This window comes from Desmodus rotundus, chromosome X (assembly GCF_022682495.2).
Source record: "Desmodus rotundus isolate HL8 chromosome X, HLdesRot8A.1, whole genome shotgun sequence".
Taxonomy (NCBI): domain Eukaryota; kingdom Metazoa; phylum Chordata; class Mammalia; order Chiroptera; family Phyllostomidae; genus Desmodus; species Desmodus rotundus.
In genome coordinates this window covers 2,572,767-2,584,790 of record NC_071400.1, presented here as the reverse complement: position 1 = coordinate 2,584,790, position 12,024 = coordinate 2,572,767, and the positions used below count along the sequence as shown (strand labels likewise).

The window sequence follows — 12,024 nt, the reverse complement described above, 5'->3', positions numbered from 1 at the left end:
TGTCACTTTTGTATCTCTTCTATCCTTTTTCTTTTCAGAATTTTCAAGCTCCCCAGCTAATTTCATGGCTTGCTTGGTCCCGAATTCCAACAACTTCAGCAACCAAATTTTCTCTCTCTCTTTTTATGGGCCCCTGCTCCTCGACTTATCTAGCATCATTATAATTCACTCATCTATAGGATAGTAGGGCACTGTCGGGACCTTTCTGCCTTAGCACTTATTTCCCAGTGACATCCTTGGGTCAGCCTCTTACAGTGTTTCTGCTTAAAACATGACAGTAGTCCTATTTTTGACATTTTTTTTTTACATTAAAAAAATAATTTATTAATTTTTATTGTTGTTCAAGTACAGTTGTCTGCATTTTCACCCCACCTCAGCCCCCGCCCCACCCACCCTTGAACCTACCCCTTTGGCTTTGTCCATGGGTCCTTTATATGTGTTCCTTGATGGCCCTTCCCCTATTTTCCCCTGTTATCCCCTCCTACCTCCCCTCTGGTCACTGTAAGCTTGTTCTTTAATTCAGTGTTTTTAGTTATATTTTGCTTCCTTGGCTGAGACAATTGAATTGGATTTATGTATTATGTTATTTCATCAGAAACCATACCAGTTTTCTAATGAATTCTGGGGAGGGAGGTTTCAGAAAGGAAGTAGCATACACGGTCAGGGCAGTGTTTGACCCAGCAGAGCGGTCTTGAGCCTGATTACACGGCTCACCACTCTATTTGAGCTCCTTTCCTTGTGAGAGGTTTTAATGAATCTTATATGAATCTTATTATGGTCAAATGTGCTGGATTTTTTCATGAGGAGCAACTACTTTTCATTCCATTGAAGATACGAACTCATTGGGGTAAAGGAATTTGAGAATCAGGTGGGAAGTGCGGTACTGCTAACCATGAATCTCTTTAGTACAGTAATTGTGTGTGTGTGTGTGTGTGCGTGTGTGTACTTTCTTTTGGGATTCCCAGCAAATGTCCAGAAGGGTTACATGGCATAAGTAACCTCCTATAAATTTAGTTGTACATCTGCGGGTTGGGGATTCATGCTCCCAGGGGTGCCAGTATGTCGTTTGTAACACAGGTATTGGGAAATGCTAGAGAAACTCCTTAACTGTGAGGGAATAGATAACCTGTGAGCTGACAGAGCTAACTTCTCACACTACTTCTATGTCAATGGGCAGAAATTGTCTACTTAAACAACCGATAATTTCTTTGTTGGCATCACTAAGAGCTGGAAACGGAAACCAGCCCCTGGAACGTCTATACATGGAAAACCAAATGACTGTGGGCAGCAGAAAATAGTTACATTGGCAGATATTAGGCATGCCCCGTACACATTCAAGACATACTTCATGTAAAATCCCAGCTTGTCCTAAGAAAAGCCATATGTTCATTATGAAAGATGAGGAAAGTTAAACAACATTTTGAAAGTTACGACCTTTGCTCACAATAAAAAAATGGATATCAAATGTTTCCTAAATACGAACAACAGTTGAGTAAAAAGATACATGACATATATAGAAAAGATTAATGGGGAAATATAAAGAAACTCAGACAGTTTTCATTTTGAATGTACATTTTCCACCAAAGCTTCAAAAAAAAAGGTCATGAAAATTAGGCTTAGTTTAGTTCACTGCAAAATATATCCTATGAAAACACATTTTATATACTCAGCAGTTTATAATACTCCACATAATTTTTGAAGCATTTAAACATTTTAGATAAAATTCTTATTTATTTTTATTGATGTATAGTTGTTATATAACAAATTCATTTTAGGTATACAACACAATGATTTAATGTTTGTATATACTGCAAATTATTGCTATCGTAGATTTAGTTAACATTCGTCACCATAATAGTTACAAAAGTATTTTCTTCTGATAGAAATTTAAGGTCAACTATCTTAGCAATGTCCAAATATGCAATACAGTATTAGTAACTATAGTTGCTGTGCTGTACATCTCCATGATTTATTGATTTTATAACTGAAAATTTGTATCATTTGACTCTTTCACCCATTTTGCCCACTTCTGACCCTCTGCCCCTGGCAACTACCAATCTGTTCTCTATATCTATGTCTTTGTATTTTTCTTATTAAAATGTACATATGAGTGATATTATCGGCCATTTGTCTTGTTTTTCCCTGTCTTTCACTTAGCATAATGCCCTGAAGGTTTATCCATGTAGTTACAAATGGTAAGACTTTATTTTATTTTATTTTTTAAAAGATTTTATTTGTTTATTTTTACAGAGAGGGGAAGGGAAGGAGAAAGAAAGAGACGGAAACATAAGTTTGTAGTTGCCTCTTGCATGCCCCCTACTGGGGATCTGGCCCACAACCCAGGCATGTGCCCTGAGTGGGAATCAAACCCGTGACCTTTTGGTTCGCAGGCTGGCGCTCAGTCCGCTGACCACACGAGCCAGGGCAACAAATGGTAAGACTTTGTTTTTAATGGCTGAATAACATATATCACATTTCTTTATGCATTTATTGTCTGATGAACATTTTAGGTTGTTTCCACATCTTGGCTATTGTAAATAATGCTGCAGTAAATATGCAGGTGCACATATCTTTTCAAGTTAGTGTTTTAATTTTCTTTGGATAAATAGCCAGAGTAGAATTGCTACATCATATGCTGTTTTTATTTTTTGAGGAACTGCTATACTGTTTTCCACAGTGGCTGCGCTAATTTACATTCCCACCAACAGTGCATGAGAGTTCCCTTTTCTCCACATCCTTGCCAGCATTTGTTATATTTTGTCATTTTGATAATAGCTGTTTTAAAGAAGTATGAGGTGATATCTCCTTGTGGTTTTGATTTGCATTTCCCTGATGATTAGTGATGTTGACCATCTTTTCATGTGTCTGTTGGCCATCTGTATTTCTTCTTTGAAGAAATGTCTATTCAGGTCCTCTGCCCATTTTTAAATAATATTTTTGTTTTGCTATTGAGTTGAACAAGTAGACATAGATCAATGTAACAGAATAGGGAACAGAAATAGAGCAACTGATTTTTTGAGGTATAATTTTTTGAGATGTATTTCACATACCATATAATTCATCCTTTTAATATATACAATTCAGTGTTTTTAGTATATTCACAAAGTTGTTCAACCATTATCACTATTGAGTTGCAAAATATTTTAATCACCCCAGAACAAACCCCCATCCCATTCCCCTCAAACTCTCAGCCATAGATAACCACTGATCTACTTTGTCTCTGTGGATTTGCATATTTTGGGCATTTTATATAAATGGAATCATACACTATGGGGCCTTTTGTGTCTGACATCTTTTATTCAGCATAATGTGTTCAAGGTTCATTCATGTTGTGTTATGGGAAGCAAAAATAATTTAATGGAAGAAACACAGACTTTTCCAACAAATACTTCTGGAGCAACTGGATATTACAGGCAAAGAAGAAAAAATGAATACTTCAATCTAGGTCTCACACCTTATATAAAAATTAGGTCAAAATGGATTGCAACCTTAAATATAGAATGTAAAACTATAGAACTTTTTAGCCCTGTCTGGTGTGGCTCAGTGGATGGAGGGAGCATCTTATATAACTTTATATATTGAATAAAACATCATAAGGCTACTATTCCAATTCTATGGGGTATTCTGCAGTAAGATAAGCTGTACAAACACCATTTTTTCAAAACATTTCAGATTATTTCCATTTTCTTTAATCACGATCTCTTGCTTTTGCATTTTCTGATTTTAAATACTTTTATTCCTTTTCATACAGACGAAACCAGTACTTCTACTGACAGATACATGGTGCTGTTTGCTCCTGGATATTCTGTAAGATGCTCAAATTTATTGGCAATAAGCTTTTCTTTTGTGTAAATGTTTATCCTCATGAGGCATGGAAATCTTACTGGTGATAAAGTTGCTCAAATGTGTACTTCTTTTGCATGAGATTCTTTGACACATGTTATTGTGGGTGGAATGGTATTATTTCTTACAAGTGATTCTTCTATAGGAACAATCATTTTACCTTTAAAGTTGTCTGACAATTCTACAAAATTTTATTTGTAAACACCAACTTCCCTTGATTTCTTATGGGCTGGATGACAGTTAATCCATGATATCAGATTTTATACAGCACTTTCACATGTGGAAGTCCACAGTTTCCCGAGTAACCAAGAACTGAAAGCATAGCAAATCCAGGAATGGTGCTCGCCAAATCCTGCTTATAGGTGCTTCAATTGCCACGTGCTGGCCACAATGATATCTTGCTATTTGGTCTTCAAACATGCCATTTTATTTTGAAAAATAAGCATGTTCAAACATGCAAAGAGCCATTGGGTTTCCTTGAGACTTTAATAAATATCAAGGGTTTGGACATACTGTCTGAACATTTTCATAATTTCTCTAGACAAGACTTTATGACATCACAATGTACCAGTAGATAAAAAACTACAAGATTCTGAAATCATCATCCACCCTTCCGTTTGTGCAGGTTTTGTTTTTGTAGGTTTTTCATCTCTCTTTTGCACTTATATTAGTTACAGGAATAAGGTGACAAATGTACAACTCACATCTTTGTGACTGATAAGTAGGCACTATGCCATGGATGACTTCTTCACTAAGTTTGTAGTCCTTGCTTCTCACTCTGGTTTTATCTCATTCTTGAGGAGCTGTATCCACCAGTAACTGAGTAAGGAGGATCAATACCATGGCACAAAGCTTTTTTTCTTAATGAGGCTACATGTACCAATTCACCAGTCTGTGCCACAACTATTTTCCCATGAAGTGTTCGGTAATTCTCCAGTTCAGTTTCCTGCAGTAGTATATTGTAGATGCCCAATTTCAATATTTGAACTATATAATTTCTTTAAATTGTCTTCAGTAAAGACATGATTTGCTAGACCAATTGCCTTGTATGTTTTGAATGTTGGCACCAAAATCCCATCACTGGTCATAATAATCAATGGTCTCCTGCTGCAGCTCTATGAACCCAGTGGTGATTTTATGTGGCACATTTAAATGCAGAGGCTGTTAAACCCAGACTATTTAAATTTTTTATGAAGATAGACACTCATTATTTGACTTTGTAAAAAGAAGTAAGTGGAGAAAGAGATCATGTTTGGAAAAAAGAAATGCCAGAGTGGCCAATTTTAGGGATATTATGTGAGTTAAGCCTGCAATAGCAGGGACTGGTCATTTTCATATTGTCATTATAATAGGGACATACTTAAGGCCAAGGTGTACCATACCCAAGCTTTGTGATGGAGATACATATCAGGTATCAGGAGCTGAGGGTAAAGGCATGCACTTCCCAGTGACTACCCTGCTTTAAGGTCAGCACTGAGGATTGTGTGTTTCTAAGAGAAATTCAGGTAGGCGAAAGAGTCCCTGACACTAAACAAGACTGGGAGTATGTGTCAGATAGGAAGCTGGTGTGAAAACACACATATGCACTCATGAATTTACCTTTGCATTTTCTATCTCCCTAATAAAGTCCCGATCCTTTCAGAAAACTTTGTGTTTTTTCCTTTCTTTGGAAAGTACCATCTAATCTCTTTCCATCTGAATCTTATAAATTTTTCAAGGTTCAGCTCAAGTACTTGTCATGTCCTCACATGCAACCATTCATTTGCCTATTCATCTAGTCAACAAATATTTAATTTTTTTGTTATTAAATTATCTGTTACAGATTTATACAGCTGAAAGCAATCTATAGTTTCTAAATCATTTTAGAAATTTGTATCTTTTAATGTCATTTACTATATTTGGACTATGATTTTTATGATAGATGTTATTTTTCTTAAGCACAAGGAAGGCATAAACCATGCTTATTTATCTTTGTGAACTTCACAATGACCCAAATATAACTGGCATGTAATTTTTGGATGTTCCCTGATGCCCTTGAGAAACTCCTGAACTTTCTGAATAGATGAAGAGAGTCACTGTATCAAACACAGCCAGAATCCTTGGTGAATACTTTTCTCATGAGTCCACATTTATTAGAAGGAATCATTTGTAAAAGTTTTGTACTTCACACAAATAACACTTCCAAAATGAATTTCTAGTTTGTTGAGCAGATATAACCACACCAAAATGAGCAATTAGAGTTAATATTTCATTGTTAACATACAGGAAAGTGGTAGATTTTTGTACATTGATTTTATATCCTGTAACTTTACTGTATTTGTTTATTGCTTCTAATAGTTTTTGTGGGGTTTTTTGTGGAGTCTTTAGGGTTTTCTATGTATAGAATCATATCATCTGTAAAAAGTGACACTTTTACATCTTCCTTCCCAATTTGGGTGCCTTTTATTTCTTTTTCTTGCCTTATTTCTCTGGCTAGGATTTCCAGAACTATGTTGAATAAGAGTGGTGAGAATGGACACCCTTGTCTCACTCCTGATTTTAGAGGAAAAGCTTTCAGCTTTTCACCATTGTGTATGAGTATGGCTGAGGGTTTGTCACATATGGCCTATACTATGTTGAGGTACTTTCCTTCTGTTCCTATTTTATTGAGTATTTTAATCATAAATTGCTTTTGTATCTTATCAAATGCATTTTGCTGTATCCATTGATAAGATCATATGATTTCTAAGGTAATGTGTTGTAGTACATTGATTGCTTTGTGTAGATTGAACCACCCTGGTGCCCCTGGAATGGACCCCATTTGATCGTGATATATTATCTTTTTAATGTATTGTTGTATTCAATTTGCTAGTATTTTGTTTAGGATTTAAACATCTGTATGCATTAGAGATATTGGTCTGTAGTGTTCTTTTTTGGTGCGTTATCATTGCCAGGTTTTGGTATCAAGGTTATGTTAGCCTCATAAAATATTAGGAAGTATTGCCTCTTCCTCAATTTCTCTTGAAATCTTCTTTGAATGTTTGGTAGAATTCACTAGTGAATCCATGTGGTTCTGGGCTTTTCTTTTTTGGGAGGTCTTTGATGATTGTTTTAATCTCCTCACTGCTGATTGGTCTATTTACATATTCCAGTTCTTTGTGATTAAGTCTAAGAAGATGATGTATTTCTAGGAACATTTCCACTTATAGGTAATTGAATTTTGTGGCATATTGTCTTTCATAGTATTCTAGTTTGGTCCTTTGTATCTCTGTGACATCTGTGGTAACTTCTCTTTCATTTCTGATTTTGTTTATATGGGTCTTTTTTCTCCTTAGTGAGTCTATCCAGGAGGTTGCCAATTTTATTAATCTTTTCAAAGAATTAGCTCTTTGTTGTGTTAATCTTTTGTATAGTCTTTTTGTTCCCAATTTCATTCAGTTCTGTTCTCATTTTTATTATTTCCTTCCTTCTACTGACTTGGTGTTGCTTTTGTTCTTCTTTTTCTAGATCTTTAAGAGTAATGTTAATTTGGTTATTTGGGATTTCTCATTTCTGGAGATAGGCCTGTAATGATATAAACTTCCCTCTTATTTCTACTTTCACTGCATCCCAGGAGTTTTGATATGTCATATTGTCCTTCTCAAAGGTACTACTGTGTTGAATGGACAGTAAGATTTCAAGAATGGAACAATTTTAAAAGTTGTGTCTTACCCAAAATATCAAGTCTCTATTCTGACAAAGAGGGCACTGTAGGTGCCTGTCCTATGTCATTGGTCAATTAGAATACAGTAGTTAGCAGTTTGACCTGAGGAACACCTTTGCTGAAACCAGGCTATAGGTTGTACTGACAAAAGGAATGAGTAATGACTTTGGATGAACGCAGAGTCCCCCATTTATTATTCCTATGAGAAGAGGCACAAGCAAATTTAAGCCAAGCCAGTTGGTCAAAATAAAATTATGCTAAGAACTGGAAAAGTACAGGCTAAAGAAGGTAGGTTCAACAGGGATGTTGTGATTGAGAACTGCAGAAATTGTTGAAAATAAGGTGGCAGTGGTGGGGGGCTTCCTTTTCCTTCTTGCCTGATGCTCAGTGAGAAAGCGTGGGAGAATAAGTTAGAGGAGGATTTGGGGTCAGTACCAGCTAAAAATTTCTCGACAGTAAAATCTTTTTAGAGTAAGGCATGGTATCCAAGGGGACGTGACAGGCTTGCTTAGGGCATTTCAACATGTATTGTGCAATATTTTTGAAAGCTCATTATAGAAAGCACTCTTGTACTGGCAAGAAGCCTCTAAATGCTTCCTATCTTTCCATTTGGTGTTTCACTCAATGATCACTTCCATATTTTTATGGTTTTGTTCTAACACATGTTTGAATGGCCAGTTAGGAAAATAAAGGAGATTTTGGTTTGCTAAGCCTTGGGTCTTCAGTAAATGAAATGCAGTAAAATGAAGATAGAAAGAATGTGTCATGAATTTGTTGTGTCAGGTGGAAAAAACTGGCATGAGCTTTGTTAACAGGCAGGCAGTTAGTTTTAGTAACCAAAACAATGGCAGAGTAGAAGGAGCAAGGGGAGAAAAATAATTATTTATTTGATAGGGAATGTTGCTACTCATTGGAATGGGTCCCTTTAAAGAGCCATCCGGTTTGCTTCTTACTGTATTTATAGTGTCTCCACAGAAGGTTGGTTGGGGGCCAGGGCGAGGCACAACAGTGAAGTAACCAGTTTGTCTTCAGCAGCACCCTGCCCGTACCTTTTCTCATTAGAAGAGTGCCGAATGGGACTTCAGAAATCACCTACTTTATCATCTGTATCCTCTTTTGATAGAGGGAGTAATTTGAATCTAGGAAGGGAAACAGATTTCTCCAAGGTCATAGGATATAATTTCGAGGAAAGGAACTGGGACAACATGTTTCAACTCGTAGGCCGGTGCTCTTCTCAGGGCATCGAGGTGTTTCTGGTGTTCCACGCTTACTTTTACAGTCTGTCCAATCCTCATTTGCTTAGCACGCCAGCTTCTCTTCCAAGTAGAACCTAACAGCAAACTCAGACCTTTCTCTTATCCATTGTTTTATTTCATGTGCATGGCCTTAGTCTTTCTCCATTGTTTCCAGAGTTCTTCACTATTCTAGGGAACAGATAATAAAGCGGTAATTCGTATGTGACCTCTCAAGGGTAGAACTACTGTAACAGCATCTTTAACCTACAAGGAGACTCTCATGGTAGAAATGTCAATCAACAAATCAGGCTTCTGGGGGCAGTATGGTCTTTCTAGGGTTCTCAGAATCTTACCATGTATATGAGTGCTTAGTTGGCCGAAGCAATGACTTGCCCTTTGTTAAGATATATTGGTTTACTTTGAAGGTATTGAAGTGGCCTGCTACCCATCTCTACCGGCTGTTATTTCGTATTCCAGTTTACTGTGGTCTCATAGTTAGGGCCTGAATCTTTATGAATAAATTACCTCTTTAAAGGAAATTTTAGTGACTTACCAGCACATTGGATCTGGATAAGACATTAATCGGGCCTATTATAGATTTCTGAAAAAGAAAACCCTACAAAAAGGACACTTTGCAGTTTTATTTTAGTTTTTATTTCTGCTTTTAATCATAAATTGGCCATGTTTCACTCGAGAGCAGTTTAAATCACCCAGAAAATGTTTCCAGCCTTTATACAAAAAAGGCTGTCTTTTGGGTACTTTTTCCTATTGCAAATATTTTTGAGAAACAGACTTCTTGGCTTCTTTTGCAATAAATGTCCTTGATCCATTAGATGAAGCTGTTCTTTCTTTCTTCAAAACTAACTTATAAACATTTTAAAATATAGTAGTCTTGTAATTCCCCCTAACATATTAGAATTGTTTAATTTTTGCAGCTGCCAAGTCAGCCTGACAAAAACTGTGACATGCATATATGTATCTGAAAGTGACTGCTAGCTTTCTTTTTTTGGTTTTATAAAATTTGAAGCTGAGGCGATTCTCCCACCCCCTCCTGACTGAGAGGACATTCGGGTTAATGGCAAGGAATTTTTTTAAAAAAGGGCTGTGTCCTAGAAAGGGCCTCTCTATGGCCAAACAGTGTATATCAGATTTTGAAAGAACTTTTTCTTCTTGGTGTGCTGTACTTTGAAGAATGAAAGTCAATAAACCAAAGGTTCTGGTATGAAAAGAGATGCCAAAGTCACAAACATTTACCTGAAAGAAGTAACTGGATATAAGACTCAAAAGTGAAATGAAAGTTGCTGTGGATCATTTTAGTGGGCTGAGTTCATTTCAGAGCAGAGCCAGAATATTCCAAAGGGATTGCAAAAGGACATGTTTTTCCTCCATCTCAAACCTAAAGGAAAACAAGTGTCTTCCAGCGAAGCTTCATCGAACATAGTTTGCGCAATCTTTTTTTTTTTTTTTTTGCACAGTGAGAATGAGGTTACAAAATGAATAGAAGTTTAAAGTTAGCAAATAACTAGTTAGCAGGCTGAAGTCATTTGCATGTAAAATGTTTTTAAATTGAGATATGTTTGATATATTAGTTTCAGATATACTACATGATTCAAAATTTGTATAGATTGCAGAAGTGATCATCAGAATGTCTAGTTACCACTCATTACCATGCATAGTTACCCATTTTTTAAATGAGGACTTTTACAATGTTTTCTCTTAGCAACTTTTAGATATGCAATGCAGTGCATACTATTAACTGTAGTCACCATGCTGTACATCACCTCCCATGACATGCTAATGTTGTAACGGTAAGTTTGTACTTTTTGACCGGCTTCACCCATTTTGCCAATCTTTCACCCCCTGTCCCCTCTGGCACCCACCAATTTCTTCTCTGTATCTATGAGTTTGATTTTTAGATTCTATATAAGTGAGATCATATGGTATTTACCTTTCTCTGTCTGACTTATTGTACTTAACATAATGCCCTCAAGGTCCATTAATAGTCACAAATGGCAAGATTTAATTGTTTTTTTTTAATGGCTGAATAGTATTCCATTGTGTATATATGCCACAGCCTCTTTATCCACCTATACACTGATGGGCACTTATTTCAATATTCAAGATATTGAAACTAGGTTGTTTCAATATCTTGGCTACCTTAGATGATGCTGCAGTAAACATGGGGATTCATATAGGTTTTTGAATTAATGTTCTCAGTTTCTTTGAATAGATACCCAGAAGTGGAGTGGTTGGATTGCACGGTAGCTCTATTTTGAATTTTTTGAGGAAACACTATATGTTTTTCATAGTGGCTGTACCAAGTTACATTCCCACCGTCCATGTACAAGGGTTACCTTTCCTCCGCATCCTCGCCAACTCTTATTTTTTTTCCTTATGACAATAGCCTTTCTAAAAACTGTGAGGTGATACCCCATTTTGGTTTTGATTTGCATTTTTCTGATGATTAGTGATGTTTAGCACCTTTTCATATGTCTGTTGGCCACTTGAAAATGTCTATTCAGATCCTCTGCTAATCTTTAAATCAGATTTTTTTTGCTATTGAGTTATATGAGTTCTTCATACATTTTGAATAAAAGTAGATATATAGTCTTGGTTTGTCTCCTGAAGGGACATTCAGTTAGATCTTAGAAGGGCTTTTTCAGCCAGAATAATTTAACTCCAAGGTAAACAAAAGACCTTTTTCATTGCACACAAAACTAGAATATTTTGGTTTTGTTTAAACTTGTAAAACTGCAAATATTGTGACATTCATGCACATTCACAGTCATATTTCTGCTCCTTTAATTGTAGATTCTTAAAAATGCCCGGGAGACTTATGTATGACAGCTATATTACTCTTACAGATTTTTCCCCGATAGATTTTTCTCTCAATAAAACTGATGTATTGGTACCAAAATTGGCTCTTTATATTCCAAAGATGGACAAGAGTTAGAGTCAAAACTATGCTAGCCTGCCTGTTTCTTTAACAACTCTTTTATACAGCTCTTGAACATTTGTTCTATGAACAATTGAAGTTGGCTTTTCAAGTCTCTCTCACTGGATTTTATTTTATAATTGCATAAATAATGGTCACACTGCAATATTTATGACTACTAAGAGGACTTCAATGGGAATCGAATAGGCCGAGAGACATTTAGAGTTTTTATGTCTTTGAGCATAAAAATAGAGCGGGGCTGTGTTGAGGGAAATGGTAGGGTAGCAGTTTCTGTGGAGATTTTCATTTGACAAATTATGTGCAGAGTA

General features: G+C 36.1%; 1 pseudogene; it reads right to left on the bottom strand.

The window, feature by feature from the left end:
- Positions 1-3,601: 3,601 nt before the first annotated feature.
- Positions 3,602-11,127, bottom strand: LOC112317935 (amidophosphoribosyltransferase pseudogene; annotated as a pseudogene).
- Positions 11,128-12,024: the final 897 nt, after the last annotated feature.